Genomic DNA, 17,101 nt, shown 5'->3' on the forward strand with positions numbered 1-17,101 from the left:
GAGGAGTCTGAGCAGTGCTCAGGGGCCGCGTCACGACTCATACTCTACATAGCACTATACACTCTAGGTTCTAAGGCCGTTCAATAGCTACACTACTGGCTATTAAAATTGCTACACCAAGAACAAATGCAGATGATAAACGGGTATTCATTGGACAAATATACTAGAACTGACATGTCATTACATTTTCACACAATTTGGGTGCATAGATCCTGAGAAATTAGTACCCACAACAACCACCTCTGGCCGCAATAACGGAGTTGATACGCCTGGGCATTGAGTCGAACAGAGCTTGGATGGCGTGTATCGGTACATCTGCCCATGCAGCTTCAACACGATACCACAGTTCATCAAAAGTAGTGACTGGCGTATTGTGACGATCCAGTTGCTCGGCCACCATTGACCAGACGTTTTCAGTTGGTGAGAGCACTGGAGAACGTGCTGGCCAGGGCAGCAGTCGAACATTTTCTGTATCCAGAAAGGCCCGTACAGGACCTGCAATATGTAGTCGTGCATTATCCTGCTGAAATGTAGCGTTTCGCAGAGATCGAATGAAGGGTAGAGCCAAGGGTCGTAACACATCTGAAATGTAACGTCCACTGTTCAAAGTGCCGTCAGTGCGAACAAGAGGTGACCGAGACGTGTAACCAATGGCACCCCATACCATCACGTCGGGTGACACGCCAGTATGGCGATGACGAATACACGCTTCCAATGTGCGTTCACCGCGATGTCGCCAAACACGGATGCGACCATCATGATGCTGTAAACAGAACCTGGATTCATCCGAAAAAATGACGTGTTGCCATTCGTGTACCCACGTTCGTCGTAGAGTACACCATCGCAGGCGGTCCTGTCTGTGATGCAGCGTCAAGGGTAACTGCAGCCATGGTCTCCGAGCTGATAGTCCATGCTGCTGCACACGGCGTCGAACTGTTATTGCAGATGGTTGTTGTCTTGCAAACGTCCCCATCTGTTGACTTAGGAATCGAGACGTGGCTGCACGATCCGTTACAGCCATGCGGATAAGATGCCCGTCATCTCGACTGCTAGCGATACGAGGCCAGCACAGCGTTCCGTATTACCCTCCTGAACCCACCGATTCCATATTCTACTAACAGAATCTCGACTAATGCGAGTAGCAATGTCGCGGTACGACAAACCGCAATCGCGATAGGCTACAATCTACCTGTATCAAAGATGGAAACGTGATGGTACGCATTTCACCACCTTACACGAGGCATCACAACAACGTTGCACCAGGGAACGCCGGCAACTGCTGTTTGTGTATGAGAAATCGGTTCGAAACTTTCCTCATGTCAGTACGTTGTAGGTGTCGCCACCGGCGCCAACCTTGTGTGAATGCTCTGAAAAGCTAATCATTTGCATATCACAGCATCTTCTTCCTGTCGATTAAATTTGGCGTCTGTAGTACGTCATCTTCGTGGTGTAGCAGTTTTAATGGCCAGTAGTGTATCTGTGTTCCATGTTGTGCTGAATAATTTAAATATCGATGGAAAGAGAAGGGATTTTAGTAACTGGGAAGAAATCGCAAACGTTGTTCCACAAAATTCAACTTCGGGTCCCTTCCTATTGCTTATACATGCTTATACGTGCTTTCCACGTAATATGCATCAAGCAGAACTGGTACTTTTTGCAGACCATATTAGCATTATAATACAATCCAGTCTAGAGAAAGCAACAGAAGAGATTCTTATATGTGGTTCCCACAGAATTAATAACTGATTCGCTGAAAATGGTCTTTGCCTACATTATGAGAGAACGCGCTATATTGAGTTCTGTTCAATAAATAGAGTCACACCAACAGTTGATGCAGCGCATGAACAGAACTGTGTAAACAGGGGAGATTGCCCCAAATTCTTGGGCGTACATATTGATGAAAACTTAAATTGGAAGAAGCAGCATTTTACTGAGCTGCTCAAACAATTAAATTCAGCTAATTTTGCTCCTAGTATAATTGCTGGTCATGGAAACAAACGAACGAACTTCTTCACATATTTATCTTATTTACACTCAGTAATGTTTTATGGAATAATATTCTGGGTTACTCATCACTTGGAAAAAAAAGCACTGATTGCGCAAAAGTGGGCAATAAGAATAAGGTGTGGTATCCAACCACTGTTCTCATGTAGGTTCCTTTAAAGCATTTAGGCATTTTAACTGCACCGTCAGGATACATATATTCGCTAATGAAATTTGCGATAAATAAGTCATCAGAATTTGAGAATAATAGAAAGTCCCTACGTACAACAGTTGAGGAAAAAATAATCTTGATTACCAATTATTGACTCGAAAGCAGTTCAATCTGTAGCAACAAAAATTTTGATTATTTGTCCAACAGCCTAAACATGTCTGACAGGTAGCGATGTATTTTTGAAATCTAATCTAAAATGTTTTATATTTAAAAACTGGTTGCCTGTAAAAACAAAAATAAAAACTCTGATTTTTAAGTTGCATGAGTAGGACTACAAAATAATATGTTCACTAAACTTAACACGAATGAGCTATGCATGTCCTGTAAACTGACTCGCTCCACATCATTTCGATAAAAGAATCGTTCAAATGATCTATGGAACATAAAATTAACTAACTGACAGATATCGTTGCTAACGTAAGTTAGTGTTGCCATACTGTGCTGCCATTTGCCCCTAATGACCTCGTCGTCGAAGGGCTGTTAAAATGTTGTCGCCCTTTATCTTTATTTCATACTTTCAGTGCGAAATAGCTGGAACCAATGAACTAGGACTTCCGGAAAAACAACCTCTGATAAGATTTCAAAGTGTCTAGGTTTGCACCCTGGTTAACGTAGTCATCATAGTTAAAGAGAAACGACAGCGTTAATTCTCCTGCCAAGTCAGAAATTCGAAAGTCATCTACTTCGCCGAGAGAAGCCTGAAAGATAAAGGCTCTGGAATTTTTAATAAATTTCCAAGTAGAACAGGTAATGGTATCAGATCTACAGCCTGTTTATTACAGATGAAAAGGAGATGTTGTGCCAAAACAGTAAAGAGAACTGTAAGATTTAGTCTAAATATTTCGATAAATACCGCAGCTGTGATTAACCAGAATTGCAACTTAGCTTAAGCCAGCGACCTCAGAAGCTAATAAAATAGCTGGCGCCATCTAAAACTGAAATCAAACAAATCATTGCCAGCCTATAAAATAGTAAAGCAGCTGGAAAGGACCCGGCAATGGCGAAACTCCCGAAGACGACAATTTGAAGTACGCTGACATGCCTATTTTCAGTAACAATTTCGTGTCAGAAGTTAAAATGATCCAGTCGCCTGAAGGAAGTAGGTGAGGGAGTATGTCTATAAAATTCCTTCGACAAAGTAAAATGACACACCTCAATGAAAGATCTAAAAGAGGGATCACCGAATACTGGAGGTTTGAACGGGCCAAAAAATTCAAATACTTACTGTTACATAAGGTGACAAAGGACAAAGGACTAACAGGAAGCGATTGGCTTTAGGATTTTAAAATTAGACATGGTCTATCTACGAACAAAACAATTTCACGACGAGAAATGATGGAGTTAAAATATTATAATATGTGCATCAAACCAGAAGGATTGTTTCAATAGGACACCGTAACTATGAATACCAAAGGCCATTCAGCCAGCTGATAAAAAGAGGAAGGAAGATATTGTTAAAAAGTTTAGGCAACAGATTGGTTGATGGATATGAGTTATTTAAGATCTAATGAAGATTTGTAGCGGAACGTCAGAAAGGGAAGACAGCTCTTCTGTGGATACATATACAGAATCGACAAGGACTGTCTTGCTCACAGAATCTGGATTTTTTGACCTCAAAAAGATAATTTCTAAAGTACGCAGAAATCTACTATAAATTAGTAACCTTGAAAATATAGTTGACAATTAGGGATACGTTGAGACAGAACGTACAAAATTACCGAGAATATAGACTGAAACATGAACCCAGAAGAGGCAAAGGACCTCTCAGCTGACGAGAGAAAGAAGGCCTTTAGGCAGAGGCTCATAAAATAATGGTATGATCTCAAAGTTGGCGGGAGAACCAGGTAAGTTTTCTCATGTCGAGTGCCACACGTTTATGAAACGTATTAAAATAAATTATTTTACTGTCCATCTTTGCTGTGTCTTGATGCCAGTTATTTAATTCTCACGATCAGCTGATTGCGCCGATGCACCGTTTTCAAGTGCTTACTGGCGTCCTCGAAAATTGACTGATGTGAGTGCGTGGTGTCTGTTCTTTTGGATATTTAATTGATTAGCCTCGATGGGCAATGGATCCACCATATTCAGTGCGGATACACAATTACGTCTGATCTGCGGAAATCTCAAAGTAGCAATAATGGAGGACATGGACTGAGGATAGAGGGCTCCAGGTGGGAATCTGGATCGCTCGACAGGAGAGAGGAGCGCCGACATTGCGCATTTGCGATAAACACTGTGTCCGGCACACATTTTTACTCGTAGCTGCAGATGCCGCACAAAGTTCTGGTGCAGCTGATATCAATAATCCCTTTCCTTTCTCCCCCTCCTCCTTCGATTTACACGAAAATTTGCTGTCACCCTGTGTGGGTGTATACAATACAGTCTGCCATTTAAATATGTAACTGTCGGATTAGTACACTCGACTGAAACAACACTCCATACCCGTCAACGATTTGAATATCAATACTGCCATAGTGGCATACGTACTAAACTATAAAACCTCATGATATATGGCTCAGAACATTGCTCTCCACGCGTTAACTTAATACTGACAGTGTAAATTAAATGACGGTGATAATAATAAAGCCAAGGTGGAAATGGAAATTTTTTGAAGAATTATACTTAAACATGAGATTTATTTTGACTGTTGACACGTAGTTTATACGCTGAGTGCCAATTTTTTGACATTAGCAGGATTAGTTATAGATGTACTACCTATTAGTAACATGAAAATTGATGCCATGCCGGGACTCGAACACAGATTTTCAGATTGTTGCTTCGACTGCCCAGACCGACCAAACCTCCATACGTCACACTGTTTACATCCGTTGCCAATTTCATGCTTCCTGGTCACAGTATTGCTACAAACGCAGCCGTTTGTGTTATGTTAACGGCAGCCTAGGCGTAAGATAGTAATTCCTAATCCGACAGCTGCGAGGTGCGAGATGATACAGAATGTTACAAGGTCCATTTCCCCTTCTCGAATGGCAGGCTCCTAAATCGCTCCAGGAAAATGCCGGGATGGTTCCTTTGAAAGGGCAAGGCCTATTTCCTCCCCATCCTTGACAAAATCCGAGCTTGTGCCCCGTCTCTAATGACCTCGATGTCGAATGGATTTTTATACGCCATCTTCCTTCGAATGGCAGCCACAGGTGTGAAGAGGTTATGATAAGCTTGGTGCAGAATATGGAGATTTTATCTTGTGGTAATTATAATCGACGGGATCCTTGACGGCAAATGTGCCTGTCCTCATGTTCGCATACATTCCAGCATCGGGCCACTGTTTTATTCGAATGCCCCACAAATCTGAATACTGCACAATTCGACCATCTGATCAAACAGAGGCCCACAGTAAGTTCCCACTCAAACTCTGTCAGGTGCCGATAATGCTGTCTCACATGAGTACGTGGCGCCTCCTTCTCCTCCACAGAGATCACTCAACATCTGACGCTGTTGACGACCCTTAACATCCTACCAGGCCGGGTAAAAACACTAAACACGTGCAACACTAACGGACTCTGGTGGCCGTTCTAACTGTCACAGGGAACTGCAATTCTAATTTACATACCTGCCGATGATATTATTATGCGACCGTTTTTTTTTTCAAAACTGTCACGTATCATAATCAGACTCCATTAAACTGAAAACCACATCTAATACACCGGGTGGTTATAATTAAACTTACCCTATTTAACACGTTATAACACGGAAACTAATTACCGTACAAGTACCAAACTTGGTAGCTTTAATGTCACGAGTATGGGGTGCATGGTTGCCATGCCGCACAGCGCCAACGTACAGTTCCAGCTGTGCCCACCAGGTGCCATGATCAGTCATTGTGATTCATAGTCTCATACACACCTGACCAGCCGCAGTGCACTTGTTGACGTGTCAGCATGAGCTTGGACAAAAGGAGCAGGGCATTGTTGGTGAAGCTCTATTACCAAAACAACAGTAATGCTGTAGTTGCACTTCGAGAATATCGCCGGCTGAAAGGATTACGGAAGAGTCCTCTTTCTCCACCTGCTGTGCGGAGCATTATGAAGAACTTCGAATCAACTGAAGAACTGGGCGTCGCTCCGGAAAGAGGCCGAAGACCGGTTGCACCACAGATGGTTGATGAAATCGCTGCTGCTATGGCAGACAACGCTGCACGCAATTCCCGATCGTCAGGCAGTGCGCGTGCTGTGTCACGACAGCTGAACATCCTGTGGTCCACTGTACAGAAGGTGCTTCGAACCATTCTCAAGCGGTATCCGTACAAGATCCATATCGTACAGCAGTTTGCACCACAGGAGGCACAACGACTTGTTGACTTCGCTCTCCACTTTCTCGTTAGAGTTGATGTTGACGAGGGCTGGCCCTGGACCACCTATGGACAGACGAGAGTCATTTTTCTCTGACGTGTGAGGTGAACACACAGAATTGCCAAGTGTGGGGATCTTCACCTCTAGTCACTGTGCATGAAGTTCCTCTGTATGGTGAACGTGTCAGCGTCTGGTGTGGCTTCACGGCTACGTTCATCATTGACCCATACTTTTTTGAACAGGTTGGCGCTCAAGGACCAAAGACGAGCAGTGTGACTGGGCAGCGTTACTGCAATGTGCTTCGCCAGCTTGTCATACCCGCCCTACAGGAGAGAGACGCGTTGAACTCAACAGTTTTCATGCAGGATGTGGCTCCACGGCACATCGCTCGTGATGTTCACCTGCTTCTCCGAAACATATTTGAAAATGATCGAATTATCGGCCGATCGTTTCCAAATGCATAACCGGCATGATCATCTGATCTCACTCCCGGTGATTTCTGGTTGTGGGGCTACCTGAAGGACAGAGTTTAGTGGAACATTCACATATGTGCTGATCTGAAGCGTAGAATATCAAGAGAGGTAGCCAACATACAGGGTGTTTCAAAAATGACCGGTATATTTGAAACGGCAATAAAAACTAAACGAGCAGCGATAGAAATACACCGTTTGTTGCAATATGCTTGGGACAACAGTACATTTTCAGGCAGACAAACTTTCGAAATTACAGTAGTTACAATTTTCAGCAACGGATGGCGCTGCGGTCTGGGAAACTCTATAGTACGATATTTTCCACATATCCACCATGCGTAGCAATAATATGGCGTAGTCTCTGAATGAAATTACCCGAAACCTTTGACAACGTGTCTGGCGGAATGGCTTCACATGCAGATGAGATGTACTGCTTCAGCTGTTCAATTGTTTCTGGGTTCTGGCGGTACACCTGGTCTTTCAAGTGTCCCCACAGAAAGAAGTCACAGGGGTTCATGTCTGGCGAATAGGGAGGCCAATCCACGCCGCCTCCTGTATGTTTCGGATAGCCCAAAGCAATCACACGATCATCGAAATATTCATTCAGGAAATTAAAGACGTCGGCCGTGCGATGTGGCCGGGCACCATCTTGCATAAACCACGAGGTGTTCGCAGTGTCGTCTAAGGCAGTTTGTACCGCCACAAATTCACGAAGAATGTCCAGATAGCGTGATGCAGTAATCGTTTCGGATCTGAAAAATGGGCCAATGATTCCTTTGGAAGAAATGGCGGCCTAGACCAGTACTTTTTGAGGATGCAGGGACGATGGGACTGCAACATGGGGCTTTTCGGTTCCCCATATGCGCCAGTTCTGTTTATTGACGAAGTCGTCCAGGTAAAAATAAGCTTCGTCAGTAAACCAAATGCTGCCCAGATGCATATCGCCGTCATCAATCCTGTGCACTATATCGTTAGCGAATGTCTCTCGTGCAGCAATGGTAGCAGCGCTGAGGGGTTGCCGCGTTTGAATTTTGTAGGATAGAGGTGTAAACTCTGGCGCATGAGACGATACGTGGACGTTGGCGTCATTTGGACCGCAGCTGCAACACGGCGAACGGAAACCCGAGGCCGCTGTTGGATCACCTGCTGCACTAGCTGCGCGTTGCCCTCTGTGGTTGCCATACGCGGTCGCCCTACCTTTCCAGCACGTTCATCCGTCACGTTCCCAGTCCGTTGACATTTTTCAAACAGATCCTTTATTGTATCGCTTTTCGGTCCTTTGGTTACATTAAATCTCCGTTGAAAACTTCGTCTTGTTGCAACAACACTGTGTTCTAGGCGGTGGAATTCCAACACCAGAAAAATCCTCTGTTCTAAGGAATAAACCATGTTGTCTACAGCACACTTGCACGTTGTGAACAGCACACGCTTACAGCAGAAAGACGACGTACAGAATGGCGCACCCACAGACTGCGTTGTCTTCTATATCTTTCACATCACTTGCAGCGCCATCTGTTGTTGAAAATTGTAACTACTGTAATTTCGAAAGTTTGTCTGCCTGAAAATGTACTGTTGTCCCAAGCATATTGCAACAAACGGTGTATTTCTATCGCTGCTCGTTTAGTTTTTATTGCCGTTTCAAATATACCGGTCATTTTTGAAACACCCTGTACCTACGGACATGCTTCGTTCAGCTGTGCAGAATGCAATCCTGCGCTTTCAGACTTTTCTGCACACTGATGGGCGCTATACTGAGCCCCTTCTGTTGCAGTAATGGTACCGGTATGTACTAGTATGATGTACAGGAGCAGCACATTAGATGAGATTCAATTCAATTGATTCTGCATTATTTCTCTCTTCCATGACCTTAACATTAATGCTACCATGTTTGGTACTCGCGCGGTAATTAGTTTCCGTGTTACGACGTGTTAAATAGGGAAAGTTTAATTGTAACCACCCGGTAAATTAATTCCAACTAGAAATGAGAGTACAAATGTCTCTGAGCACTATGGGACTTAACTTCTGAGGTCATCAGTCCCCTAGAACTTAGAACTACTTAAACCTAACTAATCTAAGGACATCACACACATCCATGCCCGAGGCAGGATTCGAACCTGCGACAGCAGCGGTCGCGCGGTTCCAGACTGTAGCGCCTAGAACCGTTCGGCCACCCCGGCCGGAAAATGAGAGTACGAATAATGGCAAAGTTAACGTCAGTGATTGCCAGATCTAACTACTATGATTCCATATAATTTCTTATTCTGGAAATTTGTTTAAATGTGTAGTTGGGATTCCTATTGAATACATGTTGAGCAGAAGCCAGTAGAACAGGGGAGAGCGGGCCAGTGTCGGGCCATCAGGGTGTCGCAGTCCTGTTCAAGGGAAGGGCACCGTCAGTAGGACAGAGGAAGGAGGAGCCAGGTAAAAGCACTTCGGCCGGTATATTGTGTGTGGGCTAAGCTCCACCGGGCGGTCGCCATGCGTGTTTGCATCCTAAATGATGGAAAGCTATTGTGTACTGTTTTTCACGTGGCCTGCGTCACGGAGGCGCATCGCGAGCTAACAGTATTGTAATGCGCTGCCCCATGCAGGAAGCCCGAATTCTGGGATCGGCTAAGCGCAGGATGGAGTAAAGACAATATCTGTAAAGTGAAGTGAGAGGAGAGGCCATCTGGCTCTTTTGTGCTTAAGCCGCAACGTCGGTCTAGCGCCAATTTAACTGAATAGTTGTGTACTCTGCTGAAGAGGAGTAAGGGATAATATAAATAAATTCTGGAGTGGGAGAAAATAACACACTTGTGTGTAGCTGGTGAAGGTGTTATTTACTGAAACGCGAAATCGGGTAGATAGAGGGAGTCAGAGGTTGCATTTTTTCTCAGCTCCATCACTAAAAACCGTCATGATTGATTAGTAATACTAAAATTGAGTGTCGAGTGGAGATTGATGCATTGATGGAATGGATCTGATTGGTCAGCACTCGTAATAATTGTTGTCACTGGTGATCAATATCATGCCTAAGGCTGACACTCAAAATTCTGCTTCTTGCTGGGAGCGATCTGTAGAACTACTTCCATCCGAGACTCACCAGCTTACATTTCATACTACAGAGAGACTTAGATTCCGTGGTCTGAGAGAGAGCAGCCTTTGGTGCAGGCCAGATGACTTAGATTTTTCCAGCCACCTGCAGCGCTCGCAAACCAAGTTATAGGATGTATGCGAATATTTCAGACTGAGAAGACATTCACATGTTTATAAGCAATCACGAGCTCAACATGCACTCAATCTAGATAGTCGGTGCATTCACGATTCTTTCTGTAGTTCCCTCCTGCCTTATTTGTTGACAACCGGCAGCCACTGGTGCGACTTGAGTTAACTTATTTGTTTCCCCAAATGTTGTGTTGACTTTAAGGTACCACGCCAGGCCGACCGCGATGGCCACTCAGTTCTAGGCGCTGCAGTCCGGAACCGCGCGACTGCTACGGTCGCAGGTTCGAATCCTGCCTCGGGCATGGATGTGTGTGATGTCCTTAGGTTAGTTAGGTTTAAGTAGTTCTAAGTTCTAGGGGACTCATGACCTCAGATGTTAAGTCCCATAGCGCTCAGAGCTATTTGAACCATATTCACGCCAGACTCATTACCCGATCTTTGCCATGATATTACTGTTTCAATTCCATTGTAATCTGTGCTAACTCATGAAGATTATAATTTTCTGTCTTTGCGCATTTGTGTTTAAGTTGAAGTCTACGCAGGCTTATAACAAATATGGTTTTATAGTGACCATTGTTTCATTCGGTAGTTTGATGAACCCGTTTTTTTTTTCATCTTGTGAGTTACAGCACTCGTGTTTCACGTATACAGGGCCAATCGTGTTTAAAAAAATTCAGTTCATTAATTATTTGTTGCGCGACACTTGTAATTTAATTAACATGGTCCCATGGGGAGTGATCTGCTTGTCAGTAAGGTCACCCGGTATAAGTCTTTCTGACGTCTACAGGGGAATGTCGATGATTCAGCCGTAGCCTCCAGTGTGTTCTGGAGAAAATGAAATATCTCGGGCTTATTTTTGATGAGAAGCTCACATGGTTGCCACACTTAAAGGATCTAAAGGTCCGCTGTTTCAAGGCTTTAAACGTCCTTAAATGCGTCAGTCATAGATCCTGGGGCGCTGACAGGGCACGTCTGCTCCAACTTTATAAGGCCTTTGTGCGACCTCGACTGGAATGCGGATGTCAAGCTTATGGCTCTGCAAGACCTTCCTACCTCAAAATGTTGGATGTGATTCACCATGAGGGTATTAGGCTTTCAACGGGGGCTTATCGCACGAGTCCGGTTGCTAGTCTGTGTGTCGAGGCGGGAGAGCCTCCGCTGTCCATTCGGCGTCTTCTCCTCGTGGTACGGCACGCGTACAGGACCAAGTCCACTCCTCTTTCATTGGCGTCCGACACTTTTTCCCAGCCGGCACTGGCACGTCTCTTCCGCCACCGTCCGGCGGCAACAAAGCCGTTTGGCATCCGTGCAAAGGAGAGTCTCGAGTCGGTACACCTGGAGGGCATTAAGGTCCTCCACCAGGAATGGAGTAGGGGATCTCCCTGGCGACTACAAAGGCCAAGATTACTTCTTGATCTGGCTGCTTACAGGAAGTATTGTACCCCGGACCACCTTTTTAAAATTAAACTTACTGAGATTTTAGAACGCCATTCCGATTTTACTACTGTTTACACGGATGGTTCTAAACAGGGGGATTTTATGGGCTGCTCTGCTGTGTTTCCCGATACTGTCCATCGGATAGGGCTCCCAGAGCAGTTCTCAGTTTACTATGCAGAACTGTTTGCCATTCTGCAAGCATTAGAGCATATGCGCCGACATCGTGGCACGAAATTCATCATCTGCTCCGATTCCCAAAGTGCTCTACACGCTCTTGAACAGATGTACCCAGCAGATCGGATGGTGCAAGAGGTGCAGGACGCACTCCTGCTCTTGCAACAGCAGGGTAAGGATGTGATTTTCTGCTGGGTTCCAGGGCACATAGGGATTCCTGGAAATGAACTTGCAGATGCGGCTGCCAAGGAGGCTTGCTCCATCACACCTCCTGCTCGCTGTTCCGTCCCCCTGCAGGCCATTACGTCTTTCGTGACTCGGAAGGTCATGCGTTGGTGGGAGGCTCAGTGGCTGGACGTGAGGGATAATAAGTTGCGAGCGGTGAAGGATTCTGTCCGACCGTGGCTTACCTCCTTCCGACAACGACGAGCTGAGGAAGTAGTCCTTACACGGCTTAGAATAGGACATTGTCCATTGACACATGGTTTTCTGTTACGTCGTGAGGAGCCACCAACGTGTCAGACATGTGGGACACAGCTGTCGACACGACATATTTTAACTGAGTGTGTTTTATATGCGGGTTTGAGGGAAGATTTAAGTTTCCCACCAGACCTGCCCTCTATTTTAACTAATAATGAGGCGAGTGTGGCTAGAGTTTTACGTTTTTGTGTGATGTCTGGACTTCTTCCCAAAATATTGGGATTGAGATCTTAATGTGCTGTCCAGTGGTTTGGTCACCCATTATTTTTAAGTGGTCACTCAGCCACCGTTACTTCCTTTTCCCTGTTTGTACCGCTCTTTTATTTTTAGTTTTATCTCCCTGTTTTGATGTGCTGTGTCCAATCTTGCAATTTGAACAATACTACTTCTCTCACGATTCGGCTCTGAATTGAACTTTTGGGAACGGGCGCTGATAACCTCGCTGTTGTGCGCCCTAAAACACTAATCATCATCATCATCATCCAGTGTGTTCGTGGACTAAGTCACAGCGAGATCCGACCATGTCTTCAGGGCAATTCACTTTTTTTTGGCAGTCAGTGTAAACTTGACTGAAGCTGAGGAAGCGTTATTTTATAAATTTCGTAACACAGATATAGACCTAAACCAATCCATGCATCCTGGACACATTTAAGTTTAAAATTTTTAATCTATGTAAAAATAAGCAAAAGTAAAGTTCTGTACTGTCACTATTTAGTCATCCGAATGCCATGGAACAGAAGTGAAACGTCATGATAGCGTCACATTGAAGTACCTAGAAGCTCGGCCCAATCTTACGCGATCTTCGACCACGCCCACTTTACCGAAAAAGGAAGAATGGGCCGCCATTTGACAGCACTAGGGCTCTGTCAAACAGCGGGCGCGGCGCGGCGCCGAGGCAATCCCGTAATGTGGCGACCGTGTCCGGCAGCTCTGGCTACTCTGCCGGCTAGGAGCTCCATCAGATAGCAGCACTTCCGCCTGCCCTCACGCGACATCCCACGCCAGCTTCCGGCAAAGTCAACGCGCGACCAGAATGACCTGACGCTGCAGGCGAATGTTTACTAAACAAATCAAAACATTTATAAGCTAATTAAACTACCGGCCATTAAAATTGCTACACCAAGAAGAAATGGAGATGATAAACGGGTATTCATTGGACAAATATATTATACTAGAACTGACATGTGATTACATTTTCACGTAATTTGGGTGCATAGATTCTGAGAAATCAGTACCCACAACAACCACCTCTAGCCGTAATAACGGCCTTGATACGCCTGGGCATTGAGTCAAACAGAGCTTGGATGGCGTGTACAGATACAGTTGCCCATACAGCTTCAACACGATACCACAGTTCATCAAGAGTAGTGACTGGTGTATTGTGACGAGCCAGTTGCTCGGCTACCATTGATCAGACGTTTTCAATTCGTGAGAGATCTGGACAATGTGCTGGCCAGGGCAGCAGTCGAACATTTTCAGTATCCAAAAAGGCCCGTACAGGACCTCAACACGCGGTCGTGCATTATCCTGCTGAAATGTAGGGTTTCGCAGGGATCGAATGAAGGGTAGAGCCATTGGTCGTAACACATCTGTAATGTAACGTCCACTGTTCAAAGTGCCGTCAATGCGAACTAGAGGTGATCGAGACGTGTAACCAATGGCACCCCATACCATCACGCCAGGTGATACGCCAGTATGGCGATGACGAAAACACGCTTCCAACGTGCGTTCACCGCGATGTCGCCAAACACGGATGTGACCATCACGATGCTGTAAACAGAACCTGGATTCATCCGAAAAAATTACGTTTTGTCATTCGTGCACCCAGGTTCGTCGACTACACCCGACTACACCATCGCAGGCGCTCCTGTCTGTGATGCAGCGTCAAGGGTAACCGCAGCCATGGTTTCCGAGCTGATAGTCCATGCTGCTGCAAACGTCGTCGAACTGTTCTTGCAGACGGTTGTTGTCTTGCAAACGTCCCTATCTGTTGACTCAGGGATCGAGACGTGGCTGCACGATCCGTTACAGCCATGCGCATAAGATGGCCGTCATCTCGACTGCTAGTGATACGAGACCGTTGGGATCCAGCACGGCGTTCCGTATTACCCTCCTGAACCCACCGATTCCATATTCTGCTAACAGTCATTGGATCTCGACCAACGCGAGCAGCAATGTCGCGATACGATAAACCGCAATCACGATAGGCTACAATCCGACATGTATCAAAGTCGGAAACGTGATGGTACGCATTTCTCCTGCTTACACGAGGCATCACAACAACGTTTCACCAGGGAACGCCGGTCAACTGTTGGGCACGTTGTAGGTGTCGCCACCGGTGCCAACCATGTGTGAATGCTCTGAAAAGCTAATCTTTTGCATATCATAGCATCTTCTTCCTGTCGGTTAAATTTCGCGTCTCTAGCACGTCATCTTCATGGTATAGCAATTTTAATGGCCAGTAGTGTATTTCGAAGTCGACTACCTCTTTCTTCGTTGTTAGTTGAGGCTGAAGTCAAAAACTTCGTCACGCATTAGCTTTATAAATGAAAGGAAGAAGCGTCTGTCAGTCAGAGTTTCTTCCACGACTTGTTCCGAGGGCTTACATTCTCATATTCAGACAGATCAGTGGATTCATTTTAAGGATGTAGCCAGTTGTCTGTCTTATTCTTCATTTCGAAAAAAATCAAGGGAAAAAACACTGAATGTTGATATAAATAACATTTATTTCACTAAAAAGCCCAAAGACAAGAAACGAAAACAGTTCGAAGATAGTAGACGCGCGATCTCTTGACTGCTTTTATTTCGTTTTTATGGGCTATTCACTGAAACAAAACACAACACACTCTGAGGTCATCAGTCCCCTAGAACTTAGAACTACTAACCTAACTAACCGAAGGACATCACACACATTCATGCCCGAGGCAAGATTCGAACCTGCGACCGTAGCAGTCGCGCGGTTCCAGACTGTAGCACCTAGAACCGCTCGGCCACCCGCCGGCCGCCACTACTAGACGTTGTCTTGAATGCCGATGGTTTTCCTACGCCGTATTAACCATGGTAATATGTTTGTGATGTTCATATTGTACTGTTGTTGCTGCCGTTTGAATATTGCACCACCCGGAAGTTTGCATCACTTATCACGAAACTAGAATCTCCAAGGCAAGCGATACTTGGGTTGACTGACGTCTAACTTAACCAGTAGGGAATTTATCATCTGTTCGATATGTTATGAACTGTATGATACCGATAAGTTCGTAACACTGTATGTTGCTTTCCGTGTCTTGTGTTGCAAAGTAAACCATTCATTTTATAATGGTGTGCGGTAACTATGAATATACTTTAATAATGTGAACGTTACTAACTGGATTTAACTGTTTGGATTTCAGAAATTTTGTGGTCAATAATACTAAACTAACAATGTATGAACCATTGTTTACAGAGTACATCTTTAAATGTTCTTACGTAAAAGAAGATATTAATTAATGGAGCAAATGTTTTAATAGAAAAAACTGACTAAATAAATGTCATGGAAATGTGGAGGAATATTGCGACAAAACCAATAGAGAATATTTATGTAAAATATCAAATTTATGACGTGAAGAAATTATAATTTGTAATGAAAAACGCATGTGATTTTTAGAATATTAGATGCAAATGAAACATTTAACAAATATGAGGAATGTTGTAACATAAGAACTAAACATCGTGAACACACTTAAAGGTTTATAACTAATTATCATGAGAGTTTGAAAAAAAGAATCATCGTAATCATTTTGTTGTATTTAGGTACACCGCTGAGGCCCCTGAGGGCTATAATTTTGAGGCTGATACTAGGAGAAGAGTGTTTTTGTTTGTTGTGCGAACTTCTCCGATAAATAGTTATTAAAATAACTGTCAAGTTTTATCTGTTTAAATGACCTGGGCCTATTCATCCTGCAGCAAAGACGAGTATTTACAATACATTGAAGTTTTCAAAAATGGTTCAAATAGCTTTGAGTACTATGGGACTTAACTTCTGAGGTCATCAGTCCCCTAGAAAAACCTAACTAACCTAAGGACATCACATACATCCATGCCCGAGGCAGGATTCGAACCTGCGACTGTAGCGGTCGCGCGGTTCCAGACTGTAGCGGCATTGGAGTTTTACAATTTAACAGTTCTGTCTCCACCATTGGCATGTGACGCTGTGATACCCGTGTCAGTCCATAATAAGACACCAGATGATCATTCTGAGATTGTGCTTTTACTATTTTTACTGGATGATTTAGATGAAATCAAATGTTAAACGACGCATTATTGAAAACCGAGATTTGTGCCAACAAGTGGTTGCCGAACACACGTCACAAACAAGTACAGACTTATGTATGATGAAACTAAAATATTGCCCCTTGCATTGTCTTACTGGATTGCTGTGGTTAAGAAAGGCGATGAGATGGGACTAAATCACTTTAACCGGGACAGCCACTAAACCCTTTTTGGTATATCGATGCGACTGCTAAATTATGCGAGGCTACAAAGGAGTACGCCCAGTTGTATACTTTCTAATGAGGTCGATTGCGCTGCTAATTACCCCTGACGCAGATCTCAAACCTATTAGTTACAGAAATAGCAACAAAAGAACAAGTACGCACATTTCTGACCCAGCAGATCAGCAGCATCAAGCATGGAAAGACAGTCAAATACCAGAATTTGTGTGGACCAACTATCATACCGGCTTTAAGTACAATGGAACACATGGTCAACTACAAAAAGACGCAATTAGGCGCGGAAGACACACTCTGCGTTGTGAAAACCGAACAACAAGGAGT

The 17,101-nt window shown here is 44.4% G+C and overlaps 1 protein-coding gene across 2 annotated transcripts in view; it reads right to left on the reverse strand.

The window, feature by feature from the left end:
• LOC126458105 (acyl-CoA Delta-9 desaturase-like) overlaps window positions 1-17,101 on the reverse strand; it is a 660,845-nt gene that overhangs the window by 64,426 nt on the left and 579,318 nt on the right. The gene's annotated exons all lie outside the window — the stretch shown is intronic.

This window comes from Schistocerca serialis, chromosome 2 (genome assembly GCF_023864345.2).
Source record: "Schistocerca serialis cubense isolate TAMUIC-IGC-003099 chromosome 2, iqSchSeri2.2, whole genome shotgun sequence".
In the NCBI taxonomy this organism is placed as follows: Eukaryota; Metazoa; Arthropoda; class Insecta; order Orthoptera; family Acrididae; genus Schistocerca; species Schistocerca serialis.